Consider the following 22,477-nt stretch of genomic DNA (forward strand, 5'->3'; position numbering starts at 1 on the left):
CAACTCTGCCACTGACTGGCTGTGTGACCTAAGACAAATCAATTCTCCTTTCTCAGCCTTGGCTTCTCCCTCTTTCAAGTAGGGATAATAATGATCCGCTCCTACCTAGCTCAAGGTGGGTGGAGGATGGGGATCCATTGGAGAGTGTCACTAGGAGTATCAGAGGGGTAGCCGTGTTAGTCTGGATCTGTAAAAGCAGCAAAGACTCCTGTGGCACCTGGCTAAGCAAACAGAACAAACCCCCTGTGCTTTGGGAGCCAGGTTTGCGGTGGGAATTCTGTAGTTCAGATGATTTCATGCCTGGGCATTGGTATTATTTACCAGTTTCTCTGGCATTGGGGCAGTTTTGTGCTCACAGCTGTGATGGCCGAGTGGTTAAGGCGTTGGTCTTGAAATCCAATAGGGTTCCCCTGCGCAGGTTCAAATCCTGCTCACAGCGAGGCCTGTGTTTTAGCCAGTCTCTCACCCAGGCAACACCTCTGTACAACTCCCTGAGACACTCTCAATTCTCTCCCCACCCCAAGTAAATCCTGTTCTGCTCCTTTCATAGAGATCCCTGGGACACCCCCTCACACTGTGTCCCTGAGGGGTCAGGCAAACTCTCAGCACCTGAAGCCTCTGCCACTCACCTGGTGCCCCATAGATCAGCCATAGCCCTGGTTCTGCTCCTCTCTCTAGAGTGCGAAAGGAGCCGAGTCAGCGACTCCATGGGAGCTACGGGGCTGCAGAACCAACAGAAAAAAATGGTGCTCAGCGCCCACTGGCAGCCAGCTCCCCCCTGCCCCACTACAGGCCTTGCTGACAAGCTCCTCCTCTTCCCCTTCAGCACCTCCCACTTGCCAGTGACCAGCTGTTCAGTGGGGTGCAGGTAGGGAGCCAACAGCCACTTCTTACTCCCCACAGCTAAGGGCGCCGGGTTCCTCCGGTGGGGGTGTGGAGCAGCCGTTCGTTTTCCTGTTCGCACTCCTCTGCGGTGTGAAAATCGGGGAGGGGAGGCAGAAGCCCCACTTCCCTCCCGAAATGACACCCAGTGGGGGAAGCCAGGACAACAGGGTGGGGCGGCAGGTGGTGGCCAGACTCTCACCGCCAGGGTCTAGTCTAGCTCAGGGTCCAGCTAAACTTCCTCCCCGCGCCACTGGCCCCCAGTCCCCTTCCGCCACCAGGTCAACCCGGGCACTAGGGCAGGAACGGGGTGAGGCAGCAAGTCAAGCTGAGCAAGGCAGGGAAAAGTGAGTCTTGTCTTCATGGGCCGCTCCCAATGACGTCCTTTTTGTGTGCAACGGCTGCAAAAACCTCCTGGACAGAGAAGCAACAGGCCAAAATACTAGCACACAACTGCCAAAGTAGCTCAGTTGGGAGAGTGTTAGACTGAAAATCTAAAGGTTCCTGGTTTAATCCCAGTCTTTAGCAGGCCCTTTCATTCCCTCTTTGTACAGTGGTGGCTTTCCCTCTGGGAGCGCAGGGGTGCCTGCACCCAAGGTGAGTTCTTGGGCTCTGCAATAGGGGAAAAAAAGAACTGTGGGCTTCTGCCCCTAGTTGGCTGGCCTGACCCTTAACAATGAGGGACGGGAGCTGTCTCTCCTATGTGAGTTATTGGTGGACCCAATTTGGCAGGAAGAGAGTGAGGCAGGGTGGCCCTCAGGAATGGTGCCAGAGGAGGTGCTGGGCAGTGACAGGCAGGAAAAGGGGATGAAAACTCCTCTGTGCAGCTGAGGGAGGGCAGTACCAGGGAAGGGGCATCGGGGAAGGTGGAAGGGATTTGGGGGCCCAGGAGGAGATGCTTCATGTTCATTGGCTAGGAGCAGCTGGGCTTGGCCATGGTGGGTGTTCAGGAAATGCACATTAACAACTCTAGGGTAGCTTGATAGGCAGAGGGTGATTGGTGGAAGGGCCCATCTCTCTGGTCCTCCAGGCAAGTGAAGAAGGAGGGGGTTGGAGTCTTGTTCTTCACATTTTGCGGTGCGAGTACAGAAGGGGCTGGAGCTCCCACCAGGGAGGGCATTACTGGTGGGCTTTGTGCTCTGCAGCACTGGTTATGGCTATATTAGTGTGTATGGTCCCCAGTTAAGGTGTAAAAGGAAAGGTCTATGAAGGAACTGGCTCCCTTCCTCTAGACCGCACGGTTTTTGGTGTCGGGTGGGTGGGGGGGGGGGAGATTTCAATTGTCGCACTGGCCTGAGGACTGCTGGTCCTGTTTTCCCAACCGTCAGAGGAAACTCTTCTATGATGAGCACTACCTGGCACAGGTCTGTAGCGAGGTCGGCTTAGAGAACGTGTTTCTCCACAGTGGACCCAGTGGAGGGCGGGCGGTAGCCTCCTATTCCTCTGACCCAAGCTCACACCAGCTGCAGAGGGGATACACCTTTCTGTGGGGAAAGGCCAGGAGTCGCACTGACCGGATTTACATGAAGGAGAGCACGTCGACAGCCCAGTGCAGGGTGGTGCCAATGGACTGTTCGGATCACGCAGCTCTCACCGTGTGCTCAATGTGGGCAATTCCCTGACCCAGGGCAGAGGATATTGGAAGATGAACATCCAGAGCTTGCAAGATAAAAGAGCAGGGGGGCGAGGCCTGGCGGTGTTGGCAGAACGGGAAAGCATCAGAGGGTCCTATGGCAACCAGGGAGATTGGTGGGAGTCAGTCAGGGAGGAGTTGGCGGCTTTGTTCCGGCAGTCGGGCAAACACCACAACATTAAAGAAACCAACAGTGCCAACTCCTGCAGCGTCGCCTGTGGGATTTCCACAAGACCATCCAGGCAGGGGAGCCAGTCAGCGTGTGACTGTACGACCGGATCAAGCGACAGCTGCCCGAGTTCCAGGAGATGAGGCTGCAGCTGGCCGATATGAGCAGGAGCACCAAGTGAAGGGAGGAGCAACCTCCCCTGACATTTTTGCAGCCTGCAGGGAATGGAGACAAAGCAGGGGGATGTGGGGACTCAGGGCAGGATCCATGGATCTGATAGTGCAGGACGACAGTCGCTGGAGGAGGAGAGAGAGACCCGCCAGAGGAAGCCGCTGGTGGGAAGCAATAAGTGCAGAGGGCAAACCAGCCAAGAGTCACAGGGGTCTAGAAAATGAAACAGTAGCAGGTCCCATGGTGTAATGGGCCCCACTCAGGACTTTGAATCCTGGAATCTGAGTTCAAATCTCAGTGGGACCTCGTGGCGATACGTTGCTTTGCTACAAAGCCCTGGAGCTCAATGTGTTTGGCTACCTTCTCTCAGGGTCAACTAGAGTGAGGTTTTTCCCTCCTGCTGGGTGACTGATCCCCACTGGAGATAGGTCTTTGGTCTGGCTGGTTCAATGGGCTGGCGGCTATAGGTTGGGGTCTTAGAACTTAACAGTCTGGCTAGAGATTTCTGTGGATTGATCATATCCTTGTTTCTTGCTGCTTCACCTGATGTCCATAACTTTGGTCCCTGCAGCTGCCACACTCATCCTCTTGCTCACATGGCACTTGAAGGAAGGAGTTCCAGGGCCAGGCTTCATAGTCAGGGCTAGGCAGGAGGGAGGAAGAGTCCCAGGCTGGAGCCCAACACACCTCTCCTCCTCTGGGCACCTGGGGTGTTGTTCCCCCCTGTTCAGGCACCCCTGGGGCCCTGCACTTCACACAGCTCTCCCTGATTTCAGCTGTTAGTGAGGGATCCTCACTGCTAGCGCAGACTGGGCAGTTTCTTGCACGAGAGACACTGTCCCAAAGCAGGACTAATGCTTAGAGCTGGTTATCAGTGATTTCAGATCTGTTGGTCTATAGCAAGACTCTCCATTGAGTCTTAACCAGCTCTGTTATTACACAGGGAAGAACAAAAGGGTCAAATGGTGCCTGGAACCCTTAAGAAAAATCCACCCTACCGAGTACAACACTTGTCGCTACCTGGTCTCAACCCCACTGAGAATGTTTTGGGGTCACTCCTTGCCTGTATCAACCTAGGGGTTTTGGAGAATCCCAATTAACAGGTGCTCCAGTGGCACAATTGGATAGTGTATAATACTTATAGAGCAGTGCTGAAAGGAGCTATGCTGAGGTTGTGAGTTCAAACTTCACCTGGAGCACTGGTTTTCATTAGCCAAGTGGCATCACCCCCTCATTTGGCCTGTGGAATGTAGAATTCCAGACCTGGGGACCCTCAGGAGGGGGCTAAAAAAAAATGCCCCCTTCACTTATTACCTCCTCTCCAGGTCAGAATCTACAATCCTTTCTCCCCCCCAGCCCCTGTGCTAGGATCCATCAAGCAGAGCCTGGAGTCCTGCCCAGGGCGTCTGTACTATTGACAAACACTAAGTGACAGGGACAAAACACTCAAATCCCGCCTGGTGCGGGGAGCCAGGTTTGCTCTTCAAATTCTGTCGTTGGTACATTCCCAGGTCTGGGAATGTCCCACAACAGCATTGAATGGGAAGCTGCCTGCAGAACAGTTACACTGCACAGAGCTCCTGCGGAGGAAGGGTGGAAATTAGTAACATTTTTAGGATCGTTTGGGAAATGAGTCTTTGCTGACAAGGTTTGTCTCTGTTCATATTTCACCTTCAGGTGTTATGTTGAGGGATCTTTAATATATTTTTGTGAGGTTAATAACTATCTCCTCAAATTTATTTACTCAGCTTAAAAATTGGTCATTTGATTTTTGCATCTCCCTGTGAAAATACAACTGACGTGTGGCTTTCTACAGGGGGTCATGATGTTAAAGTTAAGGAATTCAGTCTCTGTACTTCTGGGGGGAGTGTTGCTTTTTTACAGCTGCCTCAGGGCCAGGCACACCGGGCTGTTAGCTGCACCCACGGTCCTTGCCAGGGGCCCCTGCTGAACCCTGGGCGGCTGCACTGCAGTGCTGGGGTGACTTTGCAGGTGGAGAAGCTCCTGTGGAGCAATGTAGAGCAGGTGCAGGAAGGAGACGGGGTCACTATTCTCATTCTGAACTGCACAGTTTTCCAAATTTGGGACTAGATTCATAGATTCATAGACTTAAGGTCAGAAGGGACCATTATGATCATCTAGTCTGACCTCCTGCACAATGCAGGCCACAGAATCTCACTCACCCACTCCTGTAACAAACCCCTAACCTATGTCTGAGTTATTGAAGTCCTCAAATTGTGGCTTAAAGACCTCAAGGTGCAGGGAATCCTCCAGCAAGTGACCCGTGCCCCACGCTGCAGAGGAAAGCGAATGTCCGAGAACAATTCTAGGGGAAGGTGAACGCAGAACAATGACACTGGAGATGCCCAGACCTCCACTAGGGGCAATGTGGAAATTAATAATGGGAAGATCATTTGTGAAATTAGTCGTCACTGACAAGATTTGTCTCTGTTCCTATTTCACGCTATGGTGTTAGTTAGAGGAATCAGTACAGATTTTTACTATATTAATTAAACACTTAATTTTATTTAATCAAGCCAAAAAACTTAGTATCACTTATTTTTTCTCTGTCCTAGCAAGAATGAATTGAATTTTGTGACTTTCTGGAAAGTGCGCGAGATTAAATGTAGGAAATTCAGTCTCTGTGTTTGTGAGCTGATGTTTTCCTCTCACAGGTCAGTGCCTGCATTGAAATACCCAGAGGGATCTAAGGGCTGGTGTACGCTGGGCACTGAACTGGCAAAGCGATGTCTCCCAGGGTGTGACCCCCCACACAAACTCATAGAGTTAAGGTGACCTAATCCCGGGTTAGTTAGTGCTAAAGAAAAGGAAGAATTGTTCTGTCCATGCAGCTATTAGAGGGATGGGAAAATCCCTCCAGTCACTGTCTACTCCAGGGGTCTCAAACATGCGGCCCGCGGGCCGCATGCGGCCCGCGGAGCTCTTCCCTGCAGCCCGCGGAGCTCCCCAGGGCCGCCCAGAGGGGGGGGCAAAGGGGGCAATTTGCCCCGGGCCCCGTGCTCCGCAGGGGCCCCCAAAAGAAAAGCGGAGGCTCCCGCCTCCGCCCCTCTCCTGGAGCCTCGGCGCATAGAGCGCCGAGTCTCCGTCCGAGCGCCTGAGCCCCGCCCCGATCCGAGCCGCGTGGGGAGGGGGCGGGGCTGGGAGCTCTGGGCTGAGCGCTGCGCTCGGCGTGGAGCTCCCAGCCCCGCCCCCTCATCACGCGGCTCTGCGCGGGACGAAGCTCAGGCCTCGCCGGAGACGCGCTCGGGTAAGCGGGGGGGGGGAAAGCGGGAGCCGCCGGGGCCGGGCCGGGGCCTGGGTCTGGGTGGGAAGCGGGACCCGCCGGGGCCGGGGCCAGGCCGTGGGGGGGGAGGAGGGAAGCGAGACCCGCCGGGGCCGGGCTGGGCCGGGCCAGGGGGGCGGGAAGGGAAGCGAGACCCGCCGGGCCGGGCCGGGCCGGGGGGTGGGGGAGGGAAGCGAGACCCGCCGGGGCCGGGCCGGGCCAGGGGGTGTGGGGGAGGGAAGCGGGACCGGCCGGGGCCGGGGTGGGAAGCGGGACCGGCCGGGGTGGGGAAAAGAGGGACCCGCCGCCGCCGAAGTGCAGCCCGGTCTTCGGCGGTGGGGGGCCCCTTCTGTTCCGGGACCCGCCGCCTAAGTGCCCCGCCGCCAAGCCACCAAACAGCTGTTGGTGGCGCTTAGCACTTTCCAGGAGGGAGGCGGGAGGAGCGGGGAGCCGCGCGCTTAGCGGAGGAGGTGGAGAAGAGACAGGGCAGGGGCGGGGCCAGGGGCAGCAAGGGGGCGTGTCAGTGATGCGGCCCTCAGTCCAATGCACTAGTCCTCATGCGGCCCTCGGGGTCATTTGAGTTTGAGACCCCTGGTCTACTCCAAAGTGCTATAGCAGTGCCACAGCAGCATTTTAAGTGTAGACAGAGTGAAATTAGATTTATCTCCAGTTCGCACTGTGGATGCTCAGGCACTAAGACTGCAATAATAATAACAGCAGCACAGTGCTTGCGTAGTTGGCAGGATTTGAACCTGCGCAGGGAGACCCCAATGGATTTCTAGCCCATCGCCTTAACCACTCGGCCACAACTACTTGATATGCATCCATTTCTCTGCATGATGATTTTGTTCTCACTGAATTGTCACTTCAAATTGTTTGCTCAGACCAGCTTCCCCAGCACACTCACGGCTGCGCATCAGTGTAAGTGTGTCCTTGGGTGAACAGCGAGAATTCCTGCCCATTTCCCTTCCGGCTGGAGCAGCATGAGAGTGTGTTTGTGTGAACGACATTGCTGTAGCTTGTTGTTCATTCCCCACTCTGACAATTCAGACAGTCCCTTTCCCATTCAAATCTCCAGCACATCGTTCCAATAGCAGGGGGCAGGATTTCTCTGGGGCACTGAGGGCTGGTGCGTGAACTCAGCCTTGCGTTCCACCCTTGATGTTTCATGGACTAACAACAGCAGCAGAAAGAAAGAGCTGAGCCAATATCTCCCTGGCAGGGATGCAGGTGCCACGTCCCCTCTGTCTGACCATCGCCATTGCAGGAGAGAAGGGTTCACTGGAATCAAACGCCCTGGCTCAGACCAGAGACACAGGGAGGTTTTGCTGTTTATGGATCTGTGCAAAGGAAATTTTGTCTCTGTGTGAAACTGAGGTCAGAAATGAAACGTCCACATGGTGGCCCAATGCTCTATGGAATGTGGGTGAAGGACTCGGGCTGAGAAATGATTTAACAGGGGTTTGTTTCAATTTATTGCCCTGATTAAAATCTATGGCTAAAAGGCAGCCACTGTTGTTAGTACTTGTACCTGTGTAGGGACACCCCAGTGGGTGTCAAGTCCATTGCCTTCACCAGGGGCAGTCGATTATTTTATCAAGGTACAAATTTCTTGGTCAAGGCCTGGACTCCAGAGAAAACAATACACTGCTGATAAGAAGAAGTACATCAAAAGATATTGCAGCCACCATGGGCATAACTATCATGTGTCGTGTTTCACTCTTTATACCTGGCGCCACCTCCTTTCCCTTTGGCCTTGTAGTTGACTAAGGGCAAAGCTGAACATCTCCTCAGATACCAGGGAGTGTTTATGTCCATTCCTGCGAGCTACACAGGGGTTTGATGTTGCTGCTTTCAGGCTGTCACTGAAATGAAGGAGGAAGATCAGTTTTTGACAGGGAGAGGGACGCCTCCTCTTAAAGGTGTTTGTCTGGCTGGCAGTCCTGGTCCCCAGGTCTCGCCCGTGGGGATCCAGCAGTTTTGGGACCAGGTCACTCCCTTGGCCCCACCTGCCGCTCCCAGGCGCTCCCCCTCAGGGGCCATATCAGTGCAGCGGAGCTGAGCAGCATCTGCCTGCTCGCTCCAGTGGCTGCCGGCCCCTCTCCATGGCAGGGCAGGGTGGGGCTGTGCCTCCACGCGCTGCCCCTGCCTGATCAACCCTGTGGCCAATGGGATGCTGTGGGGGTGATGCCTGGGGGCAGCAGCACACGGAGGCCCCCCAGCCTGCCCCACCTTGGAGCCCCAGGTAAGCGCCACACCCCTGACCCCCTTCCTGAGCCTGCACGCCCACCTCCTCCTCATATACTCACTCCCACCCCCAAACTCCCTCCCAGAGCCTGCACCCCCTCCCTCCCCACCCCCAGCCCCCAAACTCCCTCCCAGACCCTGCACCCCTCCTGAACGCCAATCCCCAGCCCCAACCCAGGGCCTGCACCCTAGACCTCCTCCCCCTACCCAAACTCCCTCCCAGAGCCTTAGGCAGGTGGAGGGTGGAGTTTTGGGGGGCGGGTTCTGGGCAGTATGAGTGACATTATTGGCCCACTGGGAGGACTGGAGGACTGGCACCGGCCCTGAGGTAAATTGAGGTTGAGACCCTGCTTTAAGGGATTGGAGCAATGCTGGAGAGACTGACGGGCAGGGAGCTGGGGAGCTGTGTGTGCCCCAAGGAGAGTTGTTGTTGTGCTCTGGTGACACAGAGCGGGGGTGGGGAGTTTGTAAGCTGTGGTGTTTGTACAAAGATAAAGTTTACTAACCCCCAGGTTAAAAACTGTTCCTGCTCTGGGCTATACAGGACACTCTCTGTTGAGAGTATAGATCAGTGGGTGAATGTTTCCTTGCAGGGTGATGGGTTCCTAATTCCAATCCAAGTGATTCCCTTAAAAAGCTTTTTCAAATGAAAATCGATTTCCAGACCCATCTCCAGTATGTTCAGGAGTTTGCTGAATGGGGGCAGGAGGCTTGAAATGAATTTAAACACTCAGCATTTTCCTGTGCAAATGAATAAAGACCTAGCAGAGCTGTCCAGCAGCTGAAATCAGTTCCAGTCCTCGGCGTCTCTAAGAGGGACACTCGGTAGCTGAGGCATGTGGGACACCTCTGTGGTGAGGACAGGTGAAAAAATGCTGGATTCAATGAAAGCTGAGCCCATAGGAGGGGAAGGTGAACGGCAGCACCACACAGGGTCATAACACTCAGACACGGGGCTTCACTGTCACTGCCCCTGTGTTTTCCATCATTTCTATCCTAAGGAACACACCCTCCCCCTCCCCCACACACTGTCACACAGAACCTTCTCCCCTTGAGCCCCATCCCACCCCTACCCCCCACACACCACGGGACACAGCCTCTCGGTGACTCATCCAGATGGGGGCTTGTCTCTGCATGTCCCCAACAGGGGAGCAGAGAGCCGAAAGGGCTACAGGAAACCAATGGAGCTAGGCAGGGATAGAAAAGACTTCCCCTCCCCTCCCCTCTCAAAAGTCTTGTTAATCTCACCCATGGGACGTTCCAGCACCGGGTGGGTTCAAAGCACCAACCTTCCCCTGAGCAACGGAAGGGGGAACCAGCTCTATCACATGGAAGGAGGCTCCCCACCTCTGCTGCTGCAATTCATATGGATTTGTTTTAGCTAATGCAACCCCCTCAACCCCTAATCCATCCATGAGTCAAAGAGACAAAACTCTCAGTTGGGCACCAGCCATGCAATGGGTTAGTGCACAGAACTTCTAATAGCTGTGCTGAGTAGAGTCATGCTGAGGTGGTGAGTTCAAACCTCACCTAGAGCACTAGTTTCCTTTAAGCAAATGGCTTCTGCCAATCATTTTGCCCTGCAGAAAATACAATTGCAGCTCAGAAGACACCGAGGTCCCCTTGCTTTACAGAGAGCAGGGCAGATTCCACAGATCTACCAGGCTCTGCTCTCCACCAGCCGCCTGTGTCAGGAGGGGTCAGGCAGAGCCCAGAGCACTGCCCCCGACTCCCGCTCAGTCTTTGCTCCCCAAACCACCTGTGTGCTCACCCTCTTGGCTGTGAGACTCAAACCCTGCCTGGCTTTCTGTATGTTGGAGGGGGGGGGGGTTGTCTGTCGTGTTGATGTGCGTGTGGGTCCTGTGTGATTTTTGTGGATGCCTTGCATAGTTGTGTGTGTGTGTCTGTGTGTGTGTGACTTTTGCATGCAGATTGGTTTTTGCTAAGTATTCTTTTGCTATGTGGTTTTTGTGCTTTCCTCTTGTGGGCTTTTGCTGTACTTTTTGGTGTGGATTTGTTCTATGTTTTGTGTGGCTTTCCCTTATGTGTCTATGGCTCTGTGTGCTGTGTGGGTTTGGTTTTTGTTTATGTCTGTGTGGGCCTGTGCAGTCTGTGATGGTCTCTTTCTCTCTGTTTGTATCTTCATGTGTAAATTCACTGGAACTTTTCAAACTCTCCACAGCTTTGCCAATTTCACCAGGAATTTTACTCATTAACAAATTCTCACTTGTTCCCTACCAGTTGGTGACCATCGCCCCAGGGGCCTGTCAGTCTCAGGGTCCTGATTTCCCATTGACCCTTCCCCCTTCTATTGGGAAAGGGAACTAGCCAACCAAAAAAACCCCACTCAGTTTTAGTAAAGGGCCAACAGTCCCCTTACACAAGCTGGGCCTGTGAGGGAGGGAGAGCTCAGTGGTTTGAGTATTGGCCTGCTAAACCCAGGTGTGTGAGCTCAGTCCTTGAGAGGGCTATTTAGGAATCTGGGATAAAAATCTGTCTGTGGATTGGCCCTGCTTTGAGCAGGGGGTTGGACTAGATGACCTCCTGAGGTCCCTTCCAACCCTGGTATTGTATGATAGGGTCACCAATGTTCAGAGAAACTAGCACAAGCTGGGCCCATGGTGTAATGGTTGGCATGCTGGAATCTGAGTTCAAATCTCAGTGGGACCTTATGGTAAATCCCTGGAGATCCAAGCGCTTTCCTATCTCCAGCTGTATAAGAATGAGTTGTTTACCTTGTGCTGAGTGACTCATCCCCACTGGAGCCAGGTCTTTGGTTGGAATGGGGTCTAGAAGTGGCTAATGGTTTGACTGGGTGTTTGGGATTTCTGATGCCCACAAGTTTGGCCCTTGTGCTTTCTACCACACTTTCCTCTTGCCCACATGGCACTTGAAGAAAGGAGTGTCGGGGCCAGGTTTCATAGTCAGGGAAAGGCAGGAGGGAGGCAGAGTCCCAGGCTGGAGCCCAGCACCTCTCCTCCTCTGGGCACCTAGGACAGAGGTGGCTGGTACTGACAGCTCCAGGGGAAGGCTTAAAAGCCACAGAGCAACCAAGGGCAGGGCAAGAGGAGAGGAGAACCATGCCTATGTGTGGCCAGCAGACAGCCACAGAGACACCCAGTCAGGCTGCTCCCTGCTCCCTGGCATGCCAAACACCCACTGAAAACCACCCACAGCCAGCTGCTGATGCTCTTTGGCCAACATCAGAAGATGGTAGGAAAGCAGGGCCAGCCCCCCTGGTGGGGCCTCTTACCATTCCCACTCAAGGTGCTCACTTTGGCAGTGGGACAGGAGATTTTACCCCAAAAGGCTTTTCCCCAGCTGGCGAGAAGCAGAGAAACACCCAGGCTCCCAAGGTGCTATGTAGCAAGTACCCTCCAGCACAGGGACAGGCGCACACACTAGCCCGGGCAGCCGCCCATTTTCTTTGGCAAGTCAGGAAGGGCAAAGGTGAGACTGGAAGCACCTGGGGCTCATGCCCCAGCCTTTGTGACACCCAACCCCCAACTCCTTCCCGGGGCTCTAGCTGAAGCCAGAGCATTGGCCTGAGCAGCCAAGAAGAGGTTCCAGCCCTGAAGGGAGCAGGACGTTCAGCACAAAGGTAAAACTGCACAAGCACAACCACGAAGGGACTCGAACCCTCAATCACCTGATCCGAAGTCAGACGCCTTATCCATTAGGCCACGTGGTCACAGGAACAAAACCTCTCCAAGCACTGATTTGGAAAAGGCAGACACTGTGTTTCTCTGGTCCTCTACTGAGGGCGGCCGAGAATCTCTGGGCACAAGAAGTCGAGTTCCCAGCGAGATGTGAGACAATTCTCTGGAGCCAGGTGCAGGACTTTGGCAGGGAGGCTCAGGCATGAGGGATTGGGGTGCAGCGGACAGACCAGCTATCTAGGTGCTTAGATTTGGTCTCACTGAGGAGGAGAAGGAATCCTGCTGACAGGCAGTGGCTGTGGAGAAAAAGTGGGATGTCCAGGCTGCTCAGGTCTCCTTCTTCCAGCTCCTCATCTGGCTGAACTGCTCCACCGGCCTGGACAAGTCCTCTGCATGCACAGCAAATAGCCCAAGAGCCATTTCTGCCCAAACCTGTGCTGGGGGGTGAGCGTCTGTCTTCCCTGTCCCATCTGCGCTAGAGCAGACCACTAGATTGAGAGAGACAGTCAACAACTATTAAGGCTAAGATTATATAAAGGGGGTCACAGAATTTGTGACTTTCAGAGATCTCAGTGACATTTTCTGCCTCAGCCCTGGGGCAGCAAGATTGGAGCTGTCGGCCGGTGGGGGCCTCACAGCTATCAGGCACCAGTGTCGGAAGGGGCTCCCACAGGCCCATGCCAGCATGGATGGATCCCACAGCTCCCAGCTGCTGTGAGTGGATCCCAGAGCTCCCAGCCACCACATGGGACAGGGGGACCCTGGAGCTCCCAGTGGGGTGACCAGGTTATAAAGTCAGGTCAGTGGTGCTGCGGGGCTCAGGCAGGCTGGTCCCTACGTGTCCTAGGGCACCGCACTGTGCCCTGGAAGTGGCCAGTAGGTCCCCCCTGCTGCACCACTGACCAGGAGCTGCCCGAGGTAAGTCTGCACCCCAACCCCCTGCCCGAGCCCTGAACCCCCCCTAACCCAGAGCCCCCTCTTGCACCCCAGAGCCCTCACCCCCGTGCCCCAGCCCAGAGCTTCCTCCCACACCTGGAACCCATCATCCCTGCCCCCACCCCAGAGCCATCAGCCCGTCCTGGACCCCGACCCCCTGCCTCAACCCACAGCCCCCTCCTGCACTCTGAATCCCTCGGCCCCACCCTGCAGCCTGGAGCCCCCTCCTCCACCCCAAACCCCTCATCTCCCCACAGCTCCCACAGGCAGACCCTGGAGCTCCCAGCAGCCATGGGTGGCCGGGGAGCCCCCACAGCCCCACCCCACTGCCTATGGACCCTGCAGCTCCTACGAGTGGACCCCAGAGCTCCCAGCCGCTGCGGATGGACCCAGGATTTCCCAACAGGCCTTGATGGCGGGAGGACCCTGCAGCCCCACGTCATTGCTCATAGACCCCACAGCACCGAAGCCCCGGGAGCTCCCGGCCGCCCCAGGCAGGAGAGGAGCCCCCAGCGCTCAGACACCGCAGGCATAGCCCGGAGCGCCCAGTCACCGGGGGGGGGGTGAGGAGAAGCCGCAGCCCCCGGCCATTGCAGGTGGCCCCGCAGCTCCCAGCCGCCGCGGGCGGGCGGACGCCAGAGCCCCCCGCTGCCATCGGGACCCCGCGGCCCCCGGCCACCCCGGGCAGGACCCGTCACCCCGCGACCGGCAGAAAACAGCCGCGCGCGGAAGCCCCTCGCGCCCTGTGACCCCCCCCCCCCGGTGCTGCGGCTTCTCGCCAGGCGGGAGGCGGCGCCGCTGCTGCGGTCTAGGTTCCTCCGCCCGGCAGCGGGACCCGGCCCCGCGCGGCCTCGCGCTGCTTCCCGCGGGCGGCGCTGAGCTCTGAGCGCACAAGGCCCTGGCGGCTCCGCCCCGCATCACTGTCAGACAACGTCACCAATGGGAGCTGAGCCTGTCAGAAACATCAGTTGGGGAGGGCCCAATGGGAGACGAGCTTTCAGAGACACACCCCACACGAGGGCCAATGGGAGATCAGCTGTCAGAAAACACTAGGCAGGCCAAGGCACCAGCCAACCAGGAGCCGCCCCTGATCTGAAGCACCCAGACAGCCCCGCCCCCACCTGTCCTATGCCCTACTGCAGCAGACACCACCAAAGACGCTTGTGTCACTCCCCCCAACAACCCCCAAAGCAGGAGTCGCAATTTCCTTCCCCCAAGCCAACTCTCAATTTACATAAGAAGAATACCAAAAATAGAAAAACCAACCTACCTTACCCTACCCCCAGCCCCTTCCCCATGTCTGGCCACACGCTCCAAGCTCAGGGTGACATCACACTCCCCGTCGGGGCAGGCTCTGCTCAGCCCGGCTCCCCACAGCCTGCACTAAACATGTGGGGCCCAACCCCAAAACTTTCTCATATTTTACCCCAATGGTCTCAAACTGCCACTTTTAATATGCAAATAAGGTGCTGCCACACTCAGGCCACTCCCCAGCTCTCCAGTGGAGCCACCCGATAGAAAACCAGGTGATATTTAAATTAGCCAGGACGTTGCTCAGTCATTTCGTCTGTTCCCAGCAGGTGGCGCCGGAGAGCTCTGAGCTCGCTCACTCCCTTTCACGCGTCGGCTTCAGCCCCCAGGTTACAAACGCACCAACCGGGGAGCAGGAGTGTGGGGGCTGCTCCAGGGTGACCAGATGTCCAATTTTTAAAGGGACAGGCCAGTTTGGCTGGACTTTTTCTTATATAGGAGCCTATTACCCCCCACCCCCATCCCGTTTTCCACAGTTTCTTCAATGTCACCCTATGGGGCAGCTCTGTGGGGACGGACTTGCACACTTGGGAGCCATCAGCCGGATCTGCGTGCCTGGGAAGCTGCATCCCTCCAGAGGCGCTTGAGAAGCCAAAGGGGCCGTGGGTGAGTTTGTGATGAGGTGAGTGTGAAGTGTGGAACGGGGAGGGTGTCAAGAGGAGGTTTTGAGAGGAAAAAAGGGTGCTGCTGAGCTGGTAGGTGAGGGCAAAGTCCCAGGCGGGTGTTGTGTGAGGAGCTGTGTAGGCCCGGAAAGGCGTCCTACTGGGCAAGGGCAGGTGAGGAGGGCCAGGGCTTTTCCCAGGGCTGTTGCTGCGGCCAAAGCCTTTGGGAAGCAGAAGAGGGCCAGGGGTGCTGTTGCCTGCTGGGGCCCATGCGACGGTGTAGGTGTATGCTGACCATAGCTGGTCTGTGGGAGGTAGGGCCACTCAGCATGCCCCTTTCCTCGTTAGTATAGTGGTGAGTATCCCCGCCTGTCACGCGGGAGACTGGGGTTCAATTCCCCGACGGGGAGGGTGACCCCTTTTGAAGGGGGGAACAAAGAAATCCCTGGCCTGCCCACCACATGCCTTGCGTTCTCCTTCTACGGCCACTTCCCTTCGCACCCCGCACTGATGACTTTCACCTCCAGAGAGACAATTACCTCGCAAGGACACGCTGGCCCTAGCCAAAGCCTCTCCCTGGCCTTCCGCCGCCGGGCCCAGCTTCGGGGCCTGCACGTGGGGGCACGTTTCAGAGCGGCAAAGGGAAATAGGCTGGCCAGGGGCATGAGGACAATGGCCCAGACAAACGGGGAGGGACTTGGTCCAGGGGTGGAGGAAGACAGAAAAAGGGACAGGCATGGGATTGGCTTCCTCTATTTTTTCCTTTGCTCAGCATTTTACCTGTGACTGTAATGGGCAGACTTGAGAAATACCCGTGCCCGCCGGCGACGTAGGTGGCCGCCCCGAGAGCTCAGACCTGAGCATTTTGCAGTGGGCTGCTGCCTGGTCACCCAGTGCCTGGCCGTGATCGTATAGTGGTTAGTACTCTGCGCTGTGGCCGCAGCAACCTCGGTTCGAATCCGAGTCACGGCATTAATTTTTGGTGGGGAGGGGCTATCCTGCAGCACGCCTCGTGGCTCAGTCTGATGGCGTCCGTTTGCAAAGAGAGCCATCGGCCGGTCCTTAGTTTCTGCTTGGTAAAGGCAAGTCAGTGGGGTCCATCGGTCAGAAAAAGAGTCCCAGGACTTCTTGCTGGGCGCCAGGGTCCAAAAGCAGCGCATTCCCTCCTGGAAAGGGCTGTGTTTCGAATGTCCATCCAGTGCGCGTTGAAGGGAAGGATCTGCGTGCCTGGGAAGCTGCGTCCCTCCAGAGGAGCTTGAGAAGCCAAAGGGGCCGTGGGTGAGTTTGTGATGAGGTGAGTCTGAAGTGTGGAAGGGGGAGGGTGTCAAGAGGAGGTTTTGAGAGGAAAAAAGGTGCTGCTGAGCTGGTAGGTGAGGGCAAAGTCCCAGGCGGGTGTTGTGTGAGGAGCTGTGTAGGCCCGAAAAAGCGTGGTGCTGGGCAAGGGCAGGTGAGGAGGGCCAGGGCTTTTCCCAGGGCTGTTGCTGCGTCCAAAGCCTTTGGGAAGCAGAAGAGGGCCAGGGGTGCTGTTGCCTCCTGGGGCCCATGCGACGGTGTAGGTGTACGCTGACCATAGCTGGTCTGTGGGAGCTAGGGCCTCTCCCCGTGCCCCTTTCCTCGTTAGTATAGTGGTGAGTATCCCCGCCTGTCACGTGGGAGACCGGGGTTCGATTCCCTGACAGGGAGGGTGACCCCTTTTCAAGGGGGGGGACAAAGAAATCCCTGGCCTGCCCACCAACTGCCTTGCATTCTCCTTCTACGGCCACTTCCCTTCGCTGTCATGACGCTGACATGGGGGAGACTTTTCCAGGGGGGCCCAGTTTGGCCCAGGGCCCCTAGTCATGGGACCCACTGTCCCCCTGGCGACACAAGATTTGGGAAGGCTGAGCCTCCATTATGAGCCGCCCAGGCCACCACTGCTCAATGGGGGGGCAGTCTCCCTGTGTCTGCTGTTCGTGCTGGGGAGCCTGGCCGGCCTTAGGGGTGGGGCCCCTGGCAGCCACCCAGGGCTCCAGGGGGTCAAAGGGCACCGTGTGCCAGTGCAAAGGTGCTCACTGCTCTCCCCTGCCCCAGTGCTCCTCCATGGCCCCATAGAGGGTTGTGGGGAGCGAAGACGAACACTATGTGCTCCATGCGTCCTGGTCGCTTTCCCACCTGGGCTGGGCTGTGAGGGGAGCATCAGAAGCTGCTGCTCTCTGCCCTCCCCTGACGCAGTCCGGCTGAGGAAAGTGACCTGGATGCAGGGAGCTTGGATGATTTCGCTTATCACCCTGCCCCCGCAGCCCCTTGGGGTGCCCGGAGGAGCAGCATCCCAGGGAGGAGCAGGCAGCAATGCCAGCTGCTCCATGCACACAGGTCAGTGTCCCCACATGGGTGCAGGAGGGGGTGCAGGGTCAGGGGTGAAGGGGGTGCAGGAGCGAGGCAATGGCTGGTGGCACAGGAGGGGAGTGTGGGAGTTAAGGGCAAAGGGGACACAGTGTAGGGGTTAGGGCACAGGAGGGGGCAGGAGTTAGGGGTGAAGGAGGCACAAGGGTTGGGAGTGCAGGAGCTAGCGGTAAAGGGGGAGGGGGATCCCCCAGGGGCAGTGGGGAAGTGCCAAAGTACAAGTTTTGCCCCGGGCACCATTTCCCCTAACACTGCTCCTTGGTAACATTTCTTGCTGGGACGGGGACGGGAGAGACGAGGTGTTTTCTCTCTGTTTCTTTCCTCTCCATTTTCTGCTCCTTCCTTCAATTCCAGAAACCTCCCTTGTGTTTCAGACTGTGCAGTGACGCCCTCCCCACCCCACGCCTCTGGAGCCTTTAGAGCAGAAAGATCCCAGGAGCTGAGGATGAATCCAGGGGTGAGTAGCTGGCAGGAAGGAGTCCTAGCAGCTCCCCTGGGAGCACAGGTGAGGAATGACTCCCCCTTCTCTAGATTCTCCCCGTGGGGCTCTGGGGAGCAGGGAGGGTTGTGTGATAAATTCCATCCAACTCCCCCTTTGATCCAAGCCGAGGGACGTCTCAGCTCTGCACGATCCCCTTGGCAGGGCCAAACAAGGGATGTTTTCCACTACCCAGGAGACCCAGCCAGGGACTGATGTGCTGGAGATATGTTGGGAAAAGGGACTGTCTGAATTGCCAAGGCAGGGAATGAACAATCTACATCAACGTCATTAACCACAAACACACTCTAACCATGCTCCAGCCAGTAGGGAAATGGGCAGGAATTCTTGCTGTTCAGCCATGGCCACATGTACAGAGCTGCACAGCAGTGAGTGTGCTGGGGAAGCTGGTCTGAGCAAACAATTGGAAATGACCCTTCAGTGAGAACAGAACCAGAGTGTAGAAAGGCCCCTGTGTTAAGTGGTTGTGGCTGAGGGCTTAGGGAGCTGGGCTAGAAAACCATGGGTGTCTTTCTGTGGAGGCTTGATTCTTGCCAGCAAGACAAGGCTGGTGTGTGGTATCTTCATGGTTGTACTTTCAGTGTCAGATCACCCACAGTGCGCCAAGTCTAGACGTATTCAGAGGCTAAGGACAAGTCAACATTTCAAACATTGAGTCTATGTCACTGCAGCTCATTAATGGAGATGCTCTATGCCAGAGTTTCTCAAACTTCCTTTCACTACAACCCGCTTCTGCCAAAAAACTTACTACATGGTCCATGGGAAGGGAGGGAGAAGGATGCCATATCTTATACTGATATGTGCCAACTTCTCATAAACTCAAGGCTGGATCTGTGGGAAGAATGTCTCCCTACAGATGGGACTAACACAATAGGAACAGGGATTCTTTGTTCAATCTGCAACTCTGAATAAGACACAATTATTTAGTTCTTAGCTCCAACACCTGGCAATTTGCTGACCAGGCCTATCTTAGCAAGCAAGGCTTTCTGTTTACCCAGCTTTCTCTTAGCTGATCACGATTTGCTAGGCCTCTGGTCCCTTGACCATACTCTGGACTTTGGCTCTGGAAAAGAGCTGGCACAATCCATAGAGCAGGTTGTTATACAAAATGCACATGAATTTTAACCCTTCATATTCAGTAATGGCAAAGTTCTTGGTTCAGGCTTGTAGCAGTGATGGAATAAACTGCAGGTTCAAATCAAGTCTCTGGAGTCCATCCACAGCGGGGATGGGTCATTCAGTCCTTTGTCTAGAGCTTCAGTTTCTATCAAAGTCCCTCCAGAGGTATGAAGCAAGATTGAAGACAAGATGGAGATGAGGCATCAGCCTTGTATAGTCTCTTGCCATGTGGTCTTTGCTTTCTTTGTCTCGAGGACACTCTATCCAGCATGTGGCATAGAAAAACTTAAGAGTTCTGTCCACAGGCAGGTCCCTGCATACCTTGCTGAGGCACAAGGCGAATCTGCCTTCTCTCGATGGGTCGATTGTATAGCTGATGGTCCTTAATGAGCCATCAAGCAGGCTAGGCAGAACTGACACCAACTTGTCTGGCTGGGGTGTTCCCCGGAAGCATAGCGCAAATTTGAAATACGGGCAGCATAGAGCCAATATTCATAACGTCAACTACAGAAATGATACACATCTAGAGATGGCATAATTATAATCAGCCAATCAGAACCTCTCCATAGACCCCTTACACGACAACCTTTCTACCATATTGGCTGCAAATATAGAACAGTGGTCCCAACGGCGATCTATACAGTTACAGATTATGTCACTAACATCACAGGAGGTGACATGGCATCAGTGAGACTGATACTGGAATAGCCTCCAGTTTTGGTGTCCTCATTTGAAAAAGATGTTGTGAAATTGGAGCTGGGTCAGCAAAGAGCCACCAAATGTTCTGAGGGCTGGAGAAAAATGCCTTCTAGTGAGCTATTGAAGGAGCTCAACCTGTTTAGCTTATCAAAAGAAGATTGAAAGGTGACTTCACTGAAGTGTTGAAGGGCCTTAATGGAGAGAAAAGATTGGGTATTAAAGGGCTCTTTAATCTAGCAGAGAAAGGCATAACAAGACCTAATGGCTGGACAGTGAAAAGAGACAAATTCATATTACAACTAAGGCACAAAAATTCAACAGCGAGGATGTTTCACCACAGGAACAAGCTACCAAGGAAAGTGGTGGATTCTCCATCTCCTGATGTCATTTAATGAAGGCTAGATGCCTTTCTGGAATGTGTTTGCTCCAAAAGTAGCTATTGTGTCATACAGGAGGCCTGTGATATGCAGGGGGTCAGTTTAGATGCTCTAATGGTCTCTTCTGGCCATAAAGTCGACTAATTTCTGAAAAACTGAGAGTAGCATTGGGAGCAGCGTCTGATGTTTTCCTGTCTAGCCGGCTTGCTTCCTAGAACGAACGCTCCTTGAGTGGGGTTGTTGCCGGCTCAAAGAGCCCGAGGAGGCAGCAGTGGTTCGTTGCCCGGTGTGCTTCACTCCCAATGAACACACCAAGGTGGAGAAGCAAAAACTAAGTTTATTTGAGATCTCAAAGCAGGCACTAGGAGAAACAGTATCTCAAATCCAGCGCAACAAAAACAAGCAGTTTCCCCTTTTTATATGTCAAGCTGTTTGTAAAAGCCTTTGTTTCAATCCCCCTCTACCCCTCCCTTGTTAACTGCAGCTACATTAGGCATTACATTATAGCTTGTTAGAAAGGTTCTCATCCGCCTGTCTATCTGTTGACCTTGTCAGCTTCAGGCACATGAAGACTTCTCCCCCTTTCCTCCCCCGCCTCCTTACTATTCTGTTAGTTTAAGCGGAGCTGCAGCTGTCTGCTAAAGAGCTGACTCTCACAAATTCTGCTTTTAGGCTGTTAGCATGCAGGTTGGTTAAAGTTCACAAGATGGAGTTACTGTGGCTCACTTAGACCCAGAGCAGGGGGGCTTCATCGACACTCGTGGTCTTCCACCCCCCCGAGTTACCTGGTAGCTACGCCCAGTGACACCAACAATTCCCTCCTTTGAGAACACTCAACAAACCTTTGGCAGAGTTTTCTCATACTCTGAAGACAAAAAGCGATTAAGTTCCATACAATCAGGGTCATCAATTAAGGGGTACAAGGGAACATCTGGGGAATGGGGGGTACAAAGCTTATGTATGAGTGCTTTACAGCAAGCGAGCAAAAGAAAGAGAACAAAACAGATTACAACACCTGTGAGCAGGAGGCGAACAATACCTCCCCCTAGTCCCCCTAGATCAGGTAACCAACCCCAGAGGGAATCAAAAATAGTAGGTTCTGCTTCCTGGGCCTTCCACAGGTTAGAGGCCTGTTCAGCTGACAGGATGTGTTTGTTAATATCCTGAGAAGATTCTGGGACATAGGTACAAAATTCTTCCCCAATAAGGGCACAGACCCCGCCCCGTGAGGCTAAAATATAATCTAGAGCCTGGCGATTTTGCAGGGATAATAACCAGAGTTGGTAGAGCTCAGAACTTATGCCTTTGTCTATGGCCAGGGTGTCATTGGCAAACTGAGTAAGGAATACAGAAAGTCTCTTATACAGTTGGGCCATTCGTCCTACTCCATAGGAAGGGAGGAATATCATTCCAAACCTGTCTCCCTCACCGATGGGTTCAAGGGTAGCTCTCAGGGACCGGTGGTACCTGGGGCGACCTGAGGGAGCGTGGGCCACAACACGGAGGGGAGGGCCAAGGAATCCTTTATAGCAACTTCCATGCCACCCATGTGGGAGCCACTTGTAGGCATTACGGCCACATATAAAAAATGCCTGTCCATTAGCAACCAGCCCATTAATCCCCTGCTGGTGCTGGGTGGCAATATGAGGGGGCCAGTACTGGAGTCCTTCCCCAGTATCCTGGCCAGTGCTGTTGAGAAAGGTGATTGTAACATTAGTTGTTGGAGACAAGTAATAGTGACAGGAACTATTACCTGCAAACCAAAGGGCATTAGGTGAAGAAGGCTCCCTAAAACAAAGCAGACCTTGGGGTACAACCCGGAGTCTGATGGGGGTAGGTTTTTGTAAGAGGTTGCCAAAGGGTTGCCAGGAGCTGTTGGTCAAACTATAAAAGCGCTCCTGAGAACAATTATGGCTTAGGCTTCCTCCAACTCTGCCTGACATAAAAGGCTGCCGCATATTATAAGAAGTTACCAATATTTCCTGGCAAATATCAGACCAATTTTGGGGAACCGCACGCCAGGGCAGTCCTGCTGAATGATGGGGAATCTGGGCACATATCCAACAGTTGGAGAGATTAAACTCACGGGCAAAAGCAATTTTCAGGGCTTCATATGTATTAGTAGCCATATCTGTAGGGAGAGGTCCCCATTCTGCATGTGCTGTGGGTGTAACAGAAGGGAACAGAAGGAATACCTCTGTAACAAAAAGGAAGGTTGTGAGAGACCCTAAACCTGAACCCATATTGGCAATTACAGCAACCCAAATGCCCAGTGGATAAGAATGAAAGCCACCAAACAAATCAGAAAATAAAAGGACCAAGACCAGAAATTAGGTCGGCCTTCTGTGAATAGATAAAACCAATGTTCAGGGTGCTCATGGGAAGTGTGCTGTGGCTGGTCAGAGAGATCACAGGGCATTCCCAGTGACCCTTATTGTCTTTTAAATAGCAGCTTAAGTCCCAAGTCGTCGCTAGAAGCTGCTTCTTTAGCAGGCTGCACAGTCCACT

At 54.6% G+C, this 22,477-nt stretch overlaps 5 non-coding genes across 5 annotated transcripts; 3 read left to right on the forward strand and 2 right to left on the reverse strand.

Annotated features, from left to right (window-relative positions):
• Positions 1 to 357: 357 nt before the first annotated feature.
• Positions 358 to 439, forward strand: TRNAS-UGA. Its single transcript has one exon. It is a non-coding gene; the product is annotated as a tRNA-Ser (tRNA).
• Positions 440 to 6,869: 6,430 nt separating this feature from the next.
• Positions 6,870 to 6,951, reverse strand: TRNAS-AGA. Its single transcript has one exon. It is a non-coding gene; the product is annotated as a tRNA-Ser (tRNA).
• A 5,052-nt stretch (positions 6,952 to 12,003) lies between these two features.
• TRNAR-UCG lies at positions 12,004 to 12,076 on the reverse strand. The gene has a single exon. It is a non-coding gene; the product is annotated as a tRNA-Arg (tRNA).
• A 3,155-nt stretch (positions 12,077 to 15,231) lies between these two features.
• TRNAD-GUC lies at positions 15,232 to 15,303 on the forward strand. The gene has a single exon. It is a non-coding gene; the product is annotated as a tRNA-Asp (tRNA).
• Positions 15,304 to 15,793: 490 nt separating this feature from the next.
• On the forward strand, positions 15,794 to 15,865 carry TRNAH-GUG. The gene has a single exon. It is a non-coding gene; the product is annotated as a tRNA-His (tRNA).
• The last annotated feature ends 6,612 nt before the right edge of the window (positions 15,866 to 22,477 follow it).

Source organism: Mauremys mutica, unplaced genomic scaffold (genome assembly GCF_020497125.1).
Source record: "Mauremys mutica isolate MM-2020 ecotype Southern unplaced genomic scaffold, ASM2049712v1 Super-Scaffold_100095, whole genome shotgun sequence".
NCBI lineage: Eukaryota > Metazoa > Chordata > Testudines > Geoemydidae > Mauremys > Mauremys mutica.